The 15,577-nt window shown below is 43.7% G+C and overlaps 1 protein-coding gene across 1 annotated transcript in view; it reads left to right on the forward strand.

The window, feature by feature from the left end:
* Positions 1-9,392: 9,392 nt before the first annotated feature.
* Positions 9,393-15,577, forward strand: part of LOC141083649 (leukotriene C4 synthase-like) — a 65,922-nt gene continuing 59,737 nt past the window's right edge. The window contains exon 1 of the mRNA XM_073568019.1: positions 9,393-9,525. The gene's annotated coding sequence lies outside the window, so the exon portion shown is untranslated. The remainder of the gene's footprint in view (positions 9,526-15,577) is intronic.

Raw genomic sequence — 15,577 nt, forward strand, 5'->3', positions numbered from 1 at the left:
CTTCTTTTGAACAGTTCTGGTGAAATGAAAGATGCTTCGTGATTGGTTGGTGATACAAACACACATTCATTTTTATATATAGAGATAAAAGCTGTCATTGCAGGAGAATGACAGCAGATAGAAAAAGTAGGTCAATTACAAGCTTACTTATTTTCATGCTCTCTAATTAAATAAAGCAAATTAAGAACTTGAGGAGGCCTCTTTAATGAAACACTTTATTATGATATGGTAAAAATAGTAGCAATAGTAAACAATCCCATTTGCTGTTGCTTCTTACTGTACATGAAGTTCTTTTTTACATGTGTGTTTTTAATCCGTTTTTTTTTCCTTGCTTAGCATGGTTTGGGAGACCCCACCCCTCTCTTGTGTGACGTGCACATAAGAGATGTCGCAGAACAAAAAGCCCATACTAGGGAGCGGCCTGTCTGAATCCTGTTCATATTAGACACTGTTCACATGTTCAGGTTTTTAATACATTAGATAGGGACTGCTTCAATAGGGGTTACCTTGACGTGGTGGAGCAGCTTGGTGTACATTGTTTTGCAGAGTATTTTTACAAATCTGTCATTCTGCGTTTTCTTGTTGTATCTGCTTTGGATATAACATACAACTTACTGCTATTTGGGTGTAATATTCATTACATGAAGCTCTCCTTACGTGTTAGGCTATGTGCACACGTAGTTTTTTGCCTCTGCGGATTTTGTATTGAAAACTGCAGATAAATCCGCAGGACAAAAGTCCTGTGGTTTTGCCCTGCAGTTTTACACTTCATAATGGATGAGGTGTAAAACTGCAGCGTTTCTGCACCAAACAATTGACATGCTGCGGATTGTAAACCGCAGCAAAACCGCGTGGAAAAATCTGCAGCATGTGCACAGCGTTTTTTTTTAATTTCCATAGGAAATAAAGGTACTTTACAACGCAGCAAAATCTGCTGCGCACCCGCAGGTGCAGAAACGCTGCGGAACTGCAGCAGAATCCGCACCGTGTGCACATACCCTTACATAGTTTTCAGGCACTTTGCAGCGGTCACTGATGCTCTATATGGTGATGCTTTGTCTTGGCCTGGGAATTTACTGCACTTTGGGACTGAGAGAAAACCAGGAAAAGTGCAAACTAGAGATCGCACTGCTGGCTGCAGTCATTGAGCTGTGCAGAGAAAGCGGCGCATCCTCCCTGGCAGGCAGAGGGAGGGTTAAACCAGTGTATCGATCACCTTATCTGGCTGTTTGTGCTGGCGTGTAATTATTAACCTACCCGTTACCAGGCTGACAGCGAGTCACACGTGCACACGTTGTGGATTACTCTGCGGATTTGGCCAAATCCACAGGTAAATCCGCAGGTTAAATGACATGCGTTTTACCTGCGGATTTAGTGCAGATTTTGTGCGGATTCCTATAATGGAGCAGGTGTCAAAACGCTGCGGATTCTGCACAAAGAATTGAAATGCTGCGGATTTAGATCTGCAGAAAATCCGCAGCATGTGCACTGTGGTTTTCATTTCTCATAGACTAGAATAAATAGGCAGAAGACATAATAATGTGGAGGCCGGATAATCAATGATTACACGGCCATAGAGAATGATCACTAATATATATAGTATATCATGATCCACATATTAGGACTGATCAGTATAAGGAAAACTGCACATTTGATAGAAACTACCCAGGAGAAAAGCAGTCGAAATTCCATAAAATACAAATTTTATTAGAAGATATTAAAAGAATTATAAGGACATACAGTGTATGGTGGGGAAGAGCAAAAAATGTAAGATCATCATGGTCAAGAAAGGAATAACCACACTGCACACATCACACCAGGATATGAAGTAATAATGAATGTGTGTAGAATACCAGTAATTGGCCAGGGAAGAAATGGCACGGAGCGTACAAAAACATCACCATATAGCCAGTTAGGAAAATATCCTCTAAATCAAAAAACTTCCCTGTCCTAAAAGGACACACATAACATATAAATGCTGTGCAAAGTAACAAGATTAGAAGCTAATAGCTATGTTGTAATACCTGGAGGCAGTGGTGGCAGTGGGGTCAATCCGGTCCCCGACGCGCGTTTCGTTGGCTCCGAAACGCGCGTCGGGGACCGGATTGACCCCACTGCCACCACTGCCTCCAGGTATTACAACATAGCTATTAGCTTCTAATCTTGTTACTTTGCACAGCATTTATATGTTATGTGTGTCCTTTTAGGACAGGGAAGTTTTTTGATTTAGAGGATATTTTCCTAACTGGCTATATGGTGATGTTTTTGTACGCTCCGTGCCATTTCTTCCCTGGCCAATTACTGGTATTCTACACACATTCATTATTACTTCATATCCTGGTGTGATGTGTGCAGTGTGGTTATTCCTTTCTTGACCATGATGACGTTACATTTTTTGCTCCTCCCCACCATACACTGTATGTCCTTATAATTCTTTTAATATCTTCTAATAAAATTTGTATTTTATGGAATTTCGACTGCTTTTCTCCTGGGTAATTTCTCATAGACTGTACTGTACAACGCAGCAGAAACTGCTGCGGATCCGCAGGGCCAAATCCACTGCGGATCCGTAGCAGAATCCCCAACGTGTGCACACACCCTAACTAGTGTTTGCTGCTCCCAGAGTAGAGCTCCTACTGGGAAGTGAAGTCTGGCACTTGTAGTGCCACAGCAGCAGTTGGTGCTTGATGACAAATAGCTGTGGAATAGTGTTTTTCTATACAGCGATTGTTAGTGGCATGGACATGTTACTAGTGTGATATAATATATTAGTATCAGTAATTCAGGTGACTTATTGTTGGCGTGAATCCTACAATGTGGTGAGCTACAGGGGGGAAGGAGGTCACCCCGGGACCAGCGCTTTGAGGGGACCCACCCACAGCACGCCGATAGTGTTACATTCTGCGGCAGATCAGGCAGAATCGATCTCCCTGATCTGCCACCTGGCGGCTATGGGGCCCCTGAGCAGGCGCAGGGTCCCCACCTGTCATTGCAAAATCAGCTGTGTGGGCTGGATGCCATTTCAGCTGACTACATTGATGAGAGAAGGAGCATTGCGCTCCCTCTCCCATCACCCCCTTCTCATCAGCTTCTGATGTCACTAGCGCCAACACTGACAGGGGGTCGCAATGACGTCACTACTCGGAGCCTACAGTCCGGAGATGTGCGGGAGCTTGCAGCAGTGAAGAAACCAGGAGGAAAGGTGAGTTTTGGATTTATTTTTTGAGGCTGCCTATGGGGTGCATTATATAAAGGGCTGCATTATTCTATAGGGTCTGCCTATGGCGAGTGCATTATACTATATTGAGGACTATAGTGAACTTGTCTGGCACATTATACTATATGGAGGCTATCTAGCGGGCCATCATACAGTGTGGACATTACAGTGTTGGAGCTATCAAACAATTTGGGGAATACTAAGCGGTCAGTGTACATACAGTGAGGGGGGATTAGGCTGTGTATAAGAGAGCATCAGACAGTGTACAGGGGAGCTGTACAGGGGGGAGACTCATGACTAGTGTTGAGCTTTCCGATACCGCAAGTATCGGGTATTGGCCGATATTTGCCGTATCGGAATTCCGATACCGAGTACCGATACTTTTTTCGTATCGGATACCGGAATCGGAAGTCCAAAATGCAATGAGCCACTTTTGTGGCTCTGATTGGCTGCCGAAATGACGTCATCATGATGCGCTGTCTGTGCGCATCATGATGCGCCGTCAGTTCGGGCCTTCGGGGGGGCTGTGTCGACTGTCCGGGGGTCTGTACCGGCCTGCCGGTGGTCTGTGCAGGCTCCGGTGGTCTGTGCCGGCCTGCCGGTGGTCTGTGCAGGCTCCGGTGGTCTGTGCAGGCTCCGGTGGTCTGTGCCGGCGTGCCGGGGGGCTGTGCCGGCCTGCCGGTGGTCTGTGCAGGCTCCGGGGGTCTGTGCCGGCCTGCCGGTGGTCTGTGCAGGCTCCGGTGGTCTGTGCCGGCCTGCCGGGGGGCTGTGCCAGCCTGCCGGTGGTCTGTGCAGGCTCCGGTGGTCTGTGCCGGCCTGCCGGGGGGCTATGCCGGCCTGCCGGTGGTCTGTGCAGGCTCCGGGGGTCTGTGCAGGCATCGTCCGATGGGACTACAAGTCCCATCGGGCGATGCCTGCTACCATGACAGTGATTGACACATTAGCCAATGATGGGACAGTAGTAGTCCCATCATCCGGCTAATGTGTTGAATGTAAAAAAAAAAAAAAAAAAAATTTTTTACATGCTACATACATGCTACATACATGCTACATACATACAACATGCATACTACATATATACTACATGTAACATACATACTACATACATGCTACATACTACATACATGCTACATACTACATGCATGCTACATACATACTACATACATACTACATATATACTACATGCATGCAACATACATACAACATATATACTACATGCATGCAACATGCATACTATATATATATACTATACTGTATATACTACATGTAACATACATACTACATATATACTACATGCAACATGCATACTACATACATGCTACATACATGCTACATACATACTACATACATAATACATATATACTACATGCATGCAACATACATACAACATATATACTACATGCATGCAACATGCATACTACATATATACTATATATACTACATGTAACATACATACTACATATATACTACATGCATACTACATAAATGCTACATACATACATACACTACATGCATGCAACATACATACTACATGCATGCAACATGCATACTACATATATACTGCATATATACTACATGCATGCAACATACATATATACTACATACAATACATACATATAGACATACAGTACATATAACATAGAGTACATACTCACCGTCACTTGTCACTTTGATCCCCGAAGCCATTGTCGCCTGAGGAATAAATATCAAAATAAAAAAACACCAATATACTTACCCCGATCCGCAGAAGTCCACGAGGGTCCCACGTCCATCTTGCGTGAAGAACAGCAGCATCAGCTGATGCTACCGTTCTCTACCAGCTCCAGGAATACAATGACGGAAGGTAGGTATCCTTCCGCACTGTATTCCTCCACCACTGTAAAAAAAAAGTCCCTAGTCTCACTTTATGCCATTGCTGCGTGGGAATTTCCCACGCAGCAATGGCATAAAGTGAGACTAGGGACTTTTTTTTTTTAAAGTGGTGGAGGAATACAGTGCGGAAGGATACCTACCTTCCGTCATTGTATTCCTGGAGCTGGTAGAGAACGGTAGCATCAGCTGATGCTGCTGTTCTCCACGCAAGATGGACGTGGGACCCTCGTGGACTTCTGCGGATCGGGGTAAGTATATTGGTGTTTTTTTATTTTGATATTTATTCCTCAGGCGACAATGGCTTCGGGGATCAAAGTGACAAGTGACGGTGAGTATGTACTCTATGTTTTATGTACTGTATGTCTATATGTATGTATTGTATGTAGTATATACACTCACTGGCCACTTTATTAGGTACACCATGCTAGTAAGGGGTTGGACCCCCTTTTGCCTTCAGAACTGCCTCAATTCTTCGTGGCAGAGATTCAACAAGGTGCTGGAAGCATTCCTCAGAGATTTTGGACCATATTGACATGATGGCATCACACAGTTGGCGCAGATTTGTCGGCTGCACATCCCTGATGCGAATCTCCCGTTCCACCACATCCCAAAGATGCTCTATTGGATTGAGATCTGGTGACTGAGGAGGCCATTTGAGTACAGTAAACTCATTGTCATGTTCAAGAAACCAATCTGAGATGATTCGAGCTTTATGACATGGCGCATTATCCTGCTGAAAGTAGCCATCAGATGTTGGGTACATTGTGGTCATAAAGGGATGGACATGGTCAGCAACAATACTCAGGTAGGCTGTGGCGTTGCAACGATGCTCAATTTGTACCAAGGGGCCCAAAGAGTGCCCAGAAAAAATTCCCCACACCATGACACCACCACCACCAGCCTGAACCGTTGATACAAGGCAGGATGGATCCATGCTTTCATGTTGTTTACGCCAAATTCTGACCCTACCATCCGAATGTCGCAGCAGAAATCGAGACTCATCAGACCAGGCAACGTTTTTCCAATCTTCTACTGTCCAATTTCGATGAGCTTGTGCAAATTGTAGCCTCAGTTTCCTGTTCTTAGCTGAGAGGAGTGGTACCCAGTGTGGTCTTCTGCTGCTGTAGCCCATCTGCCTCAAAGTTCGACGCACTGTGCGTTCAGAGATGCTCTTCTGCCTACCTTGGTTGTAACGGGTGGCAATTTGAGTCACTGTTGCCTTTCTATCAGCTCGAACCAGTCTGCCCATTCTCCTCTGACCTCTGGCATCAACATGGCATTTCCGGCCACAGAACTGCCGCTCACTGGATTTTTTTTCTTTTTCGGACCATTCTCTGTAAACCCTAGAGATGGTTGTGCGTGAAAATCCCAGTAGATCAGCAGTTTCTGAAATTCTCAGACCAGCCCTTCTGGCACCAACAATCATGCCACGTTCAAAGGCACTCAAATCACCTTTCTTCCCCATACTGATGCTCGGTTTGAACTGCAGGAGATTGTCTTGACCATGTCTACATGCCTAAATGCACTGAGTTGCCGCCATGTGATTGGCTGATTAGAAATTAAGTCTTAACACACAGTTGGACAGGTGTACCTAATAAAGTGGCCAGTGAGTGTATGTATGTTGCATGCATGTAGTATATATGCAGTATATATGTAGTATGCATGTTGCATGCATGTGGTATATATGTAGCATGTATGTAGTATGCATGTTGCATGTAGTATATATGTAGTATGTATGTTACATGTAGTATATATAGTATATATATAGTATGCATGTTGCATGCATGTAGTATATATGTTGTATGTATGTTGCATGCATGTAGTATATATGTATTATGTATGTAGTATGTATGTAGCATGTATGTAGTATGTAGCATGCATGTAGTATGTAGCATGTATGTAGTATGTATGTTACATGTAGTATATATGTAGTATGCATGTTGTATGTATGTAGTATGTATGTAGCATGTATGTAGTATGTATTTAGTATGCATGTAGTATGTTGCAAGTATGTAGCATGTAGTGTGTATGTTGCATGTATGTAGCATGTAGTATATATGTAGTATTTATGTTACATGTAGTATATATAGTATATATGTAGTATGCATGTTGCATGCATGTAGTATATATGTTGTATGTATGTTGCATGCATGTAGTATATATGTATTATGTATGTAGTATGTATGTAGCATGTATGTAGCATGTATGTAGTATGCATGTTGCATGTAGTATATATGTAGTATGTTACATGTAGTATATATAGTATATATATAGTATACATGTTGCATGCATGTAGTATATATGTTGTATGTATGTTGCATGCATGTAGTATATATGTATTATGTATGTAGTATGTATGTAGCATGCATGTAGTATGTAGCATGTATGTAGTATGTATGTTACATGTAGTATATATGTAGTATGCATGTTGTATGTATGTAGCATGTAAATTTTTCTTTTTTTTTACATTCAACACATTAGCCGGATGATAGGACTACTACTGTCCCATCATTGGCTAATGTGTCAATCACTGTCATGGTAGCAGGCATCTCCCGATGGGACTTGTAGTCCCATCGGACGATGCCTGCACAGACTACCGGAGCCTGCACAGACCACCGGCAGGCCGGCACAGCCCCCCGGAGCCTGCACAGACCACAGGCAGGCCGGCACAGCCCCCCGGCAGGCCGGCACAGACCACCGGAGCCTGCACAGACCACCGGCAGGCCGGCACAGCCCCCCGGCAGGCCGTCACAGACCACCGGAGCCTGCACAGACCCCCCGGCAGGCCGGCACAGCCCCCCGAAAGGCCCGTACAGACCCCAGAGAGGCTGTACAAGGCAAAAATAGGGTTTTTCTTATTCTGATACCGGAAGTCCCATAGACTTGAATGGGACTTCCGGTATCGGAATCGGCGATACCCGATATTTTTTTTTAGATCGGCTGATACCATCCGATCCGATACTTTTAAGTATCGGACGGTATCGCTCAACACTACTCATGACATTATTAAATGTAAAGTGGGCACTTATTGTTACAGGGAACTCAGGTAACTGACTGTCAAAGAGGCACAAATGGCGCTATTACTTTCTAGGGGACAAAATACGGGCACTGTTTTCGAGAGTTGCTTTAGAATTTAGAGGGCAGAGAACCACACAGCAGGTACAGTTAAAGGGATACATACAGCAGCAGCGGCTCAGCATTGGGGTATCAGCAGGGTAAGGAGTTTGTGCAGGGAGTAGTCCCATTGGTGACAGTGCTGAAAATATGAGACATGAAATGTGTCTTTGTTGTAATCTCTGCAGACGAGTCCTGGCTGGAAGAAGTTGTCATGTCGGTCTGGGCCAGATGGAAAAGTGAACGATTCCATCAGAAAGAATGTCAGCTGTAAGTTACCATCTGTAACTGTGCTGTGATCTCTTATACGGTATGTTGTGTAGGACAGGTATCTACCACTCACTATATGGCGGTAATATCAATATTGGTCTTTATTTAGAAATTATTTTCAGCAACAGCGCGGTCCTCTGCTGAGGTTCTCCTCCACTATTATTGTGCGTCACCGAGTTGTAATCAAAGTTACCTGTTTGGGGGCCCACTCAGAAGTTTCGCCTCCCCCCCAAACCAAAACCCTAGCTATGCCTCTGGGCACAAGGCAGGTTGTCCTCTAGTGATAATCTACTGATCATAAAACACTGATAGTATTGAAACAGCAAAACACAGCTTAGTAAGAGACACATTGCTGGAATCAAGCTCTCTGCCTGTACATTATTCCGCTCTCAAATTACATAGTAAACTCCTGCTTTCGATTCATTTCCCCCAAAAGTTTCAATACAATAATAGAAATACACTTACTGCGGAGGACACCTAAACAATTTTTACAAAACAAATTAGACTGGTGAGTATGTGCAACACAGATTAAAAAAAAAAAAATTCTGTATATCAATATTTTTTTTCTTATTGGCTTTTTTTCTTTCCTTGATCTCTGAAATTACTTGTGCAAATGTTAAAAAAAATGCAACTACATGACGGTACAGTAAAGAACTACGTGAGGCATGTGAACCCTGCATTGTGAAAGTTCCCAGTGCTCGGCTTCTGCTTGTGCAGGAAATATTGGTCGTAGGTTTCTTGGATGTTTAGAACTAAGAGAAGTGGAATTTGCTACAGGTTCCTAGACTTGAAAGATTGATTGGAAAACTGCATATTTCCTGGTGCGCTATGAGTTCTTCTCCCCTATCATTTCCTCTGATTTTCTTTTAAGATGTAATTCAATCCAGATAGGAGTGGGGTCTGCTGTGTGGGCTGGACAGAGGAGGGGACTCCGTGCCCTTCAATATCACAGTGGCGTATTGCTTCATAAAAGCACTTTGCAGATTGCAGCATTCTCGTATAGTATAACTTTACTGGACGTAGACCCTGTCCCCAGCCTGGCTCTGGACTAGGTGAGCAAAGACATTTTTATAACTCTTTTATATAACATGCCTAGAATTAATCGCTCGGTGCTTTTGGATAATGGTCAGTGTTATAAAGGTAAATGCTTCTATTTCATTTTTTTATTTTTTTAATACTTGTTCACATGATGTATGAATGGGTTGGAAATGAATGACCGTTTTTTTCGACTTTGCTCCATTCCTAAATCTGGCACAAAAAGTCCTGGAAGTATGGAGGGAATTTCTCAAGGCTTTTGCACCAGGATTTTAGTGTCAAAATGTTGAAAATTTTGCTACAGATTTGTTATTTTACCCCACTCTCAACACTTTAAGGGCTGGGAATACAAGGCTAAAGTTAGTGATTGCGACCCACAAGGGACCACATCGATGTCACGTAAGTAACAAAAATTTGGATCCTGTTCAATTTTTTGCGATCAGCTTGTTGGTTGTTTAATGATCCGGATCAGCTTGTCTAAGTGGGATACACAGTGGGCACACACACAACATACTTCACAATTACAGATGCTTTTCAACAAATTAGAATATCATCAAAAAGTTAATTTATTTTAGTGCTTAGATACAAAAAGTGAATCTCATATATTATATAGAGTCATTACACACAGAGCGATCTATTTCACATGTTTACTTCTGATAATGTTGATGATTATGGTTTACAGCCAATGAAAACCCAAAAGTCATCATCTCAGTAAATTCTTCGGAATAAATTCTTGGACTTTTAGGTGCGCTGCCAGACAGATTTCATATCCAAACAAGGTTAATGAATTAACCCTTTATTCCCTACGCGTTTCGAAGTATAACACTTCTTCCTCAGGAGATGACCAATCAGGGTCATCCCCTGAGGAAGAAGTGTTATACTTCGAAACGCGTAGGGAATAAAGGGTTAATTCATTAACCTTGTTTGGATATGAAATCTGTCTGGCAGCGCACCTAAAAGTCCAAGAATTTATTCCGAAGAATCTTTGTTGCGGTCACCGATGTGGACCGTTGGACGTGCAGCAGGCTGACATACCAACTATACAGGCTTTACTCTCTCCTGGAAAGGGTGAGTATAAAAACCTTTTTATCATATACGGTTTACTCAGATAAGACCCTATTGCGCTCTTGTTTCAACCTATGGTGTGTACAAGTTTTCATCTCAGTAAATTAGAATACTTTATAACACCAGCTTGAAAAATGATTTTAAAATCTGAAATGTTGGCCTACTGAAATGTATGTTCAGTAAATGCACTCAATACTTGGTCGGGGCTCTTTTGGCATCAATTACTGCATCAATGCGGCGTGGCATGGAGGCAATCAGCCTGTGGCACTGCTGAGGTGTTATAGAAGCCCAGGTTGCTTTGATAGCAGCCTTCAGCTCATCTGCATTGTTGGGTCTGGTGTCTCGTCATCCTCTTGACATTACCTGGCCAATCAAGCACCGTGATACTGTTGTTCGTAAACCATGTATTGGTATTTTTGGCAGTGTGGACAGGTGCCAAGTCCTGCCGGAGAATGAAATTTCCATCTCCTAAAAGCTTGTCGGCAAAGGGAAGCATGAAGAGCTCTAAAATTTCCTGGTAGACGGCTGCGCTGACTTTGGTCTCGCTAAAACACAGTGGACCTACACCAGCAGATGACATAGCTTCCCAAACCATCACTGATTCTGGAAACTTAACACTAGACCTTAGAAATTAAGGTCCCAGACTCTGGAGGAAGAGTGGAGAGGTCACAATCCAAGCTGCTTGAGGTCTTGTGTGAAGATTCCACAATCAGTGATGGTTTCCAGAGCACAGAGTAAAGTCGAGACACCCCTTGACTTACTGGTACAGCAGGACAGTTCCTTAAATTCAGTACACCACTGATGGATCTGGGACGATTGGGACTACTATTAGATCAGGTGTACCATACAGAATACTGACACCCCAACATCAGCTATCGCAGCAGCTCTCCATCACTTCTTAAGGATAGATGTAAGTAATGGATGGAGTGTAAACTAACATGATGCCAGTTTTGCACTTGCTCTGTAGCCATACAGTTACTTTTCTGTTCTCTATAAGTAATTACAATGTGTGACCCCTGAGGAAGCCGCCTCCTGTAGCTATACGGTCCTCTTTCCCATCCCATGCTTTTTTAAGAGCCAATTTACCTGGTGACTAGCCACATGGCCTTTACTGCATATAGTTATTGATTATTTTCTTTTCTTCTCTTTCGATACTGCATTATTTATTATCTTTGCATGTCTATTGCACTTTTCATCTTTACCGAATACTACTTGACATGACGTTAGGGGTAATGTCCAGACATAATTTTCTTTGATATCCAACCACATTTACATGGTTCTATTGATTATCATGCATGATATATGGGTTGTATCCCAGTCCAAATTTTTGGCCCAGGAAACAGGTTCTGGCGCAATGAGCACAATTTTAATGTATTTCTTTGTCTCGTCTAGGCTTTTGTGTGTGTTCATGAATATTTACATTGTTCAAATTTAGGAAATGCAGACGACCTTCTGTAAGAGACTTTCCTCTTCTTTTTTAATTGCATCAGTCATACAAGTACTTTGGTTAGCTCTCCATTACTATACAGGTGGTGCCCGCACCATTGGTACTGTGTGGTGCACAATGTGAGGGGCTGCACTGGTAAATTACATTCTGTTTCTGAGCGGAGGTCCTGGATGCTTCACATTCCACAAACTTTTCTGCTTTTGTTACAATGAAATGAGACTGAAATACTAATACACAAGGCTGAGAACCAGCAGAAAGTGTTTATTTTCCCAGCACAGCTGCCTCGGGAGGAAAGAACAATTAGGTCGGAGTCAGATAAGTGTATGAAAAATAATCCAAGCTTCATCCAGAAAATTCACATACAGCTGACACCCGCACCCGATCACTGCGGCGCTCAGCGTGAGGCTGCAGTGATCGGTGCGCCGTACAGTACTGCTGCGGGCAGAAATGCAGTTTCCGCAGAGTAGTACTAGTATGGCAAAGGTCGGGAATGGAAGTGCACTGGTCTGAATGAGTCCTTACATTGTCTCCTTTGTAATTAATGGATTGTCTAGGTAATCTATGAACAAACCAGATCCTCCAAAATGAGGGATGCTTTTGTAGCCCTTTCATGCCCTGGTTAGAAAGTAAGCATTGAGCTCCTACTAATCAGAAATTCTCTGGTTCCCATTTGAATAATTTTTAGGGAGTAAAAGTGTTGAGATTTTAATCTTATTTTATTCCCACTGCTCTCTGAGTATTCCCCTTTTTTTTTCATTTTTTACAATCCACCATACTGTTCTAGCGATATGGACCTTTCATTTAAAGCTAGTTTTTGTGGTCCTTGCAAAGGGGTGTGGGTCACAGCCAAAAGACACGCCCCTGAGATTCCTGTGTGCCACGCCCTATTGGTAAAGACAATACAAAATACCACCAAGTGAAAAGGCCCATATCTATGGAACTGTACTGCGGAATTGACAAAGAAAAAAAGTAGAATTCTTAAGTGAACCATGGGAGTAAGAGAAGAGCAAAACCTGGTCACTTTTGACCTACTGACAGATCCTCTTTAACACTGTATACAGTGGTACCTCTTTGAGAGGACTGCTCACGTCTCCATACCAGATTTTGCTGTTACAGATTTTCAGTTTCACCATAAATTACACAGACTGGACATCTTTGTTGAGAAGACCTTTCCCCATAGTAGACCACTTTTCAATGAAAATTTGGGTGGTCATCTTAAAAAGGTTTTACTCTTTCAGGGATTTGAATGATGAATTATAGTATGGTATTGTAGCGCAGCCATATTTACCCAAGTGGGCATGAGTGCGAGCAGTTTCGGACTGGGGTACCAAGGGTTCACCAGTAACCTACTCCAGGGCCCCACTTTTCAGCTACATGCAAATGTGACGTTTTCCTCAATCACAAATTTATATAACAATGAACTTGGCAGATTGTTACATGAATAAGATGCCACCTTTGTACGTAGTGATTCAAGTGTATTGTGCCAAGTACTGCTCGTATAAGAGGGTGTTGACCCAGTCCTGCACAGGAGCCCACCAGAGGATTCTCCTATTCTCCTGTGGACCAGTCCAAGCCTGAGTGAAAGTAAGGCCGGGGTCACATGATCATAGATTCTCTCCTCCGACAGAATCGGATCGATTATGGTAATGATGTGGCGCCCCTGAGGCTCAGTAGCCACAGAGGTACTGCACCTTCTCCTAAGGTGTGGTGCTCCACCATCCAGGTAAGTTGGAGGCTCCTGACCACGCTCCAACACTCGCACCCCACACAATAGATTAGTTCTGCAAAACCACATTGCGGCTCCTTGCTTAGAGAGAAGCAGAGCACCTTTGGTGGTTCCCTGCTTGGAACACTAGACGTGCTGGGAGGTGGGTGTAGTTGAGAATACATATAAAAGAGCGGGAAAGTTCCAGGATTGAGGTTCAGTTGAGTTCAGAGGTGGAGTAGGAGAAAGGAGGCCACTCGGAGAGGAGTGGGGATCCCTGGAAGAGGGATGGAGGAAGGAGTGCTGCAGCTGCCTCAGTGACCTGAGCCAGCTGGCACGGGAAAGGAAAGAAGGAGAAGGACATTGAACTGAAGCCTGAGCTTCCATAGAAGGGAAAAGACAAGTACGGAGCGTAGGAGTAAAAGGGAACATAGAGGACGTGGGTTAGAGGAAGAACCCTGCCTAGAAGTTCTAAGCGCAAGGCCGGGGCCCGGTTCCCGAGGTTGTATGGACACTAATGGTTCTGCAGCAGACACCGGTGGAGTAGTGGGCTGTAAATGCACTACTCCCATCTAAGACTTGAGGGCACAACAGCAACTTGGATAGAGAGCCGGGACTCAGGAGTAGAGAGTCCCCGAAGCAGGCTACAGCTGTCTGCCGTACAAGTAGAGTTCTTGGGAACATCGGTTAGGAGGAACTCCAGTGTAACACAGTAATAGGAGATCTTCACACTTAAAGGCGCTATAGAGGAGACGTTCAGAAAAGGCACATAAGTTGGTGGAGTGTTGGAGGGGAGCATTCCATCTTGCCTGGAGGTTGACTGAGTCCCTGACCCGGAGGACAGACTGTGAGTAAAGCTTTGGAACTACATGCCCTGGTGTCCTCCATTCCTTCCTGCGTCCGTCCGTCTTGCACTGCTACATCCCCTGCGCCAGACACTACACCATCTAAGTGTCTCCACATCTACACTACCCTGGGACAACAGCCCTGCCTGTGGAGGGCTATACCATCATTGCTGCACCACACTATCTGTCCCAGAGGATCTATCTGCAGTGTCGGCTTAACACCTCCATTGCCGAACACCACAGGTGGCGTCATGAACTATTCCATTAACTACATTCCACCATTCACATCTCCAAGGGCGACCCAATGACACTCTAGTCAAACTGATCCATGTTTGCTCAGAGTGTCAGCTTAGTGTGATCTGATTCTCTCAGATGATAGAACCGTAGCACAGGTGAGAAGATGGAGAACAAAATTTCTTCATCTTCTCAATTGTGTGAGTTCGCAGAAATTGGACTGCACTCAGCTGTCCTCCAAATGCAGTCCAATGAATTCCACTCACCTCATGCCAAATAGGCATGAGAAAAAGAATGCTGATCTGCATTTCCTCATAGATTAAACATTGGCCTGTGTGCTATCCGATAAAACATTGATTAGCACTTGTCCGATGTATACGCTCAAGTGAGCGAGCTCTAATAAAAATAATCTTTACATATCGCCAACATATTCCGCAGCACTTTACAATTTAGAGGTAAATGTACAAACAAGATCAGACATTACAGGCTAAAGGTCCCAATACATAAAATATAAAAGTCAGCTGAACCTGTTGAGTGTGGCTGGATTGGTTGACTAATGTGCATGGGGGCTTACAGACAGATTATTTCAGTTGACAATAAAGTGTCCACTACACGGACAACCCTGTCTCAATTGCCATATTCCCCCTTGAAAATGAACATCTTATACCTACCCCAGGTGGGCCGGCGCTGTTACAGTGACATAGGTGCCTGATTTTCCAGGGACCACGTGACTCTTCTATTTTACATCAATCAGGGGCCGCTTCACTCTCCTA

Source organism: Dendrobates tinctorius, unplaced genomic scaffold, assembly GCF_039654945.1.
Source record: "Dendrobates tinctorius isolate UK_male_01 unplaced genomic scaffold, ASM3965494v1 ptg000020l, whole genome shotgun sequence".
NCBI lineage: Eukaryota > Metazoa > Chordata > Amphibia > Anura > Dendrobatidae > Dendrobates > Dendrobates tinctorius.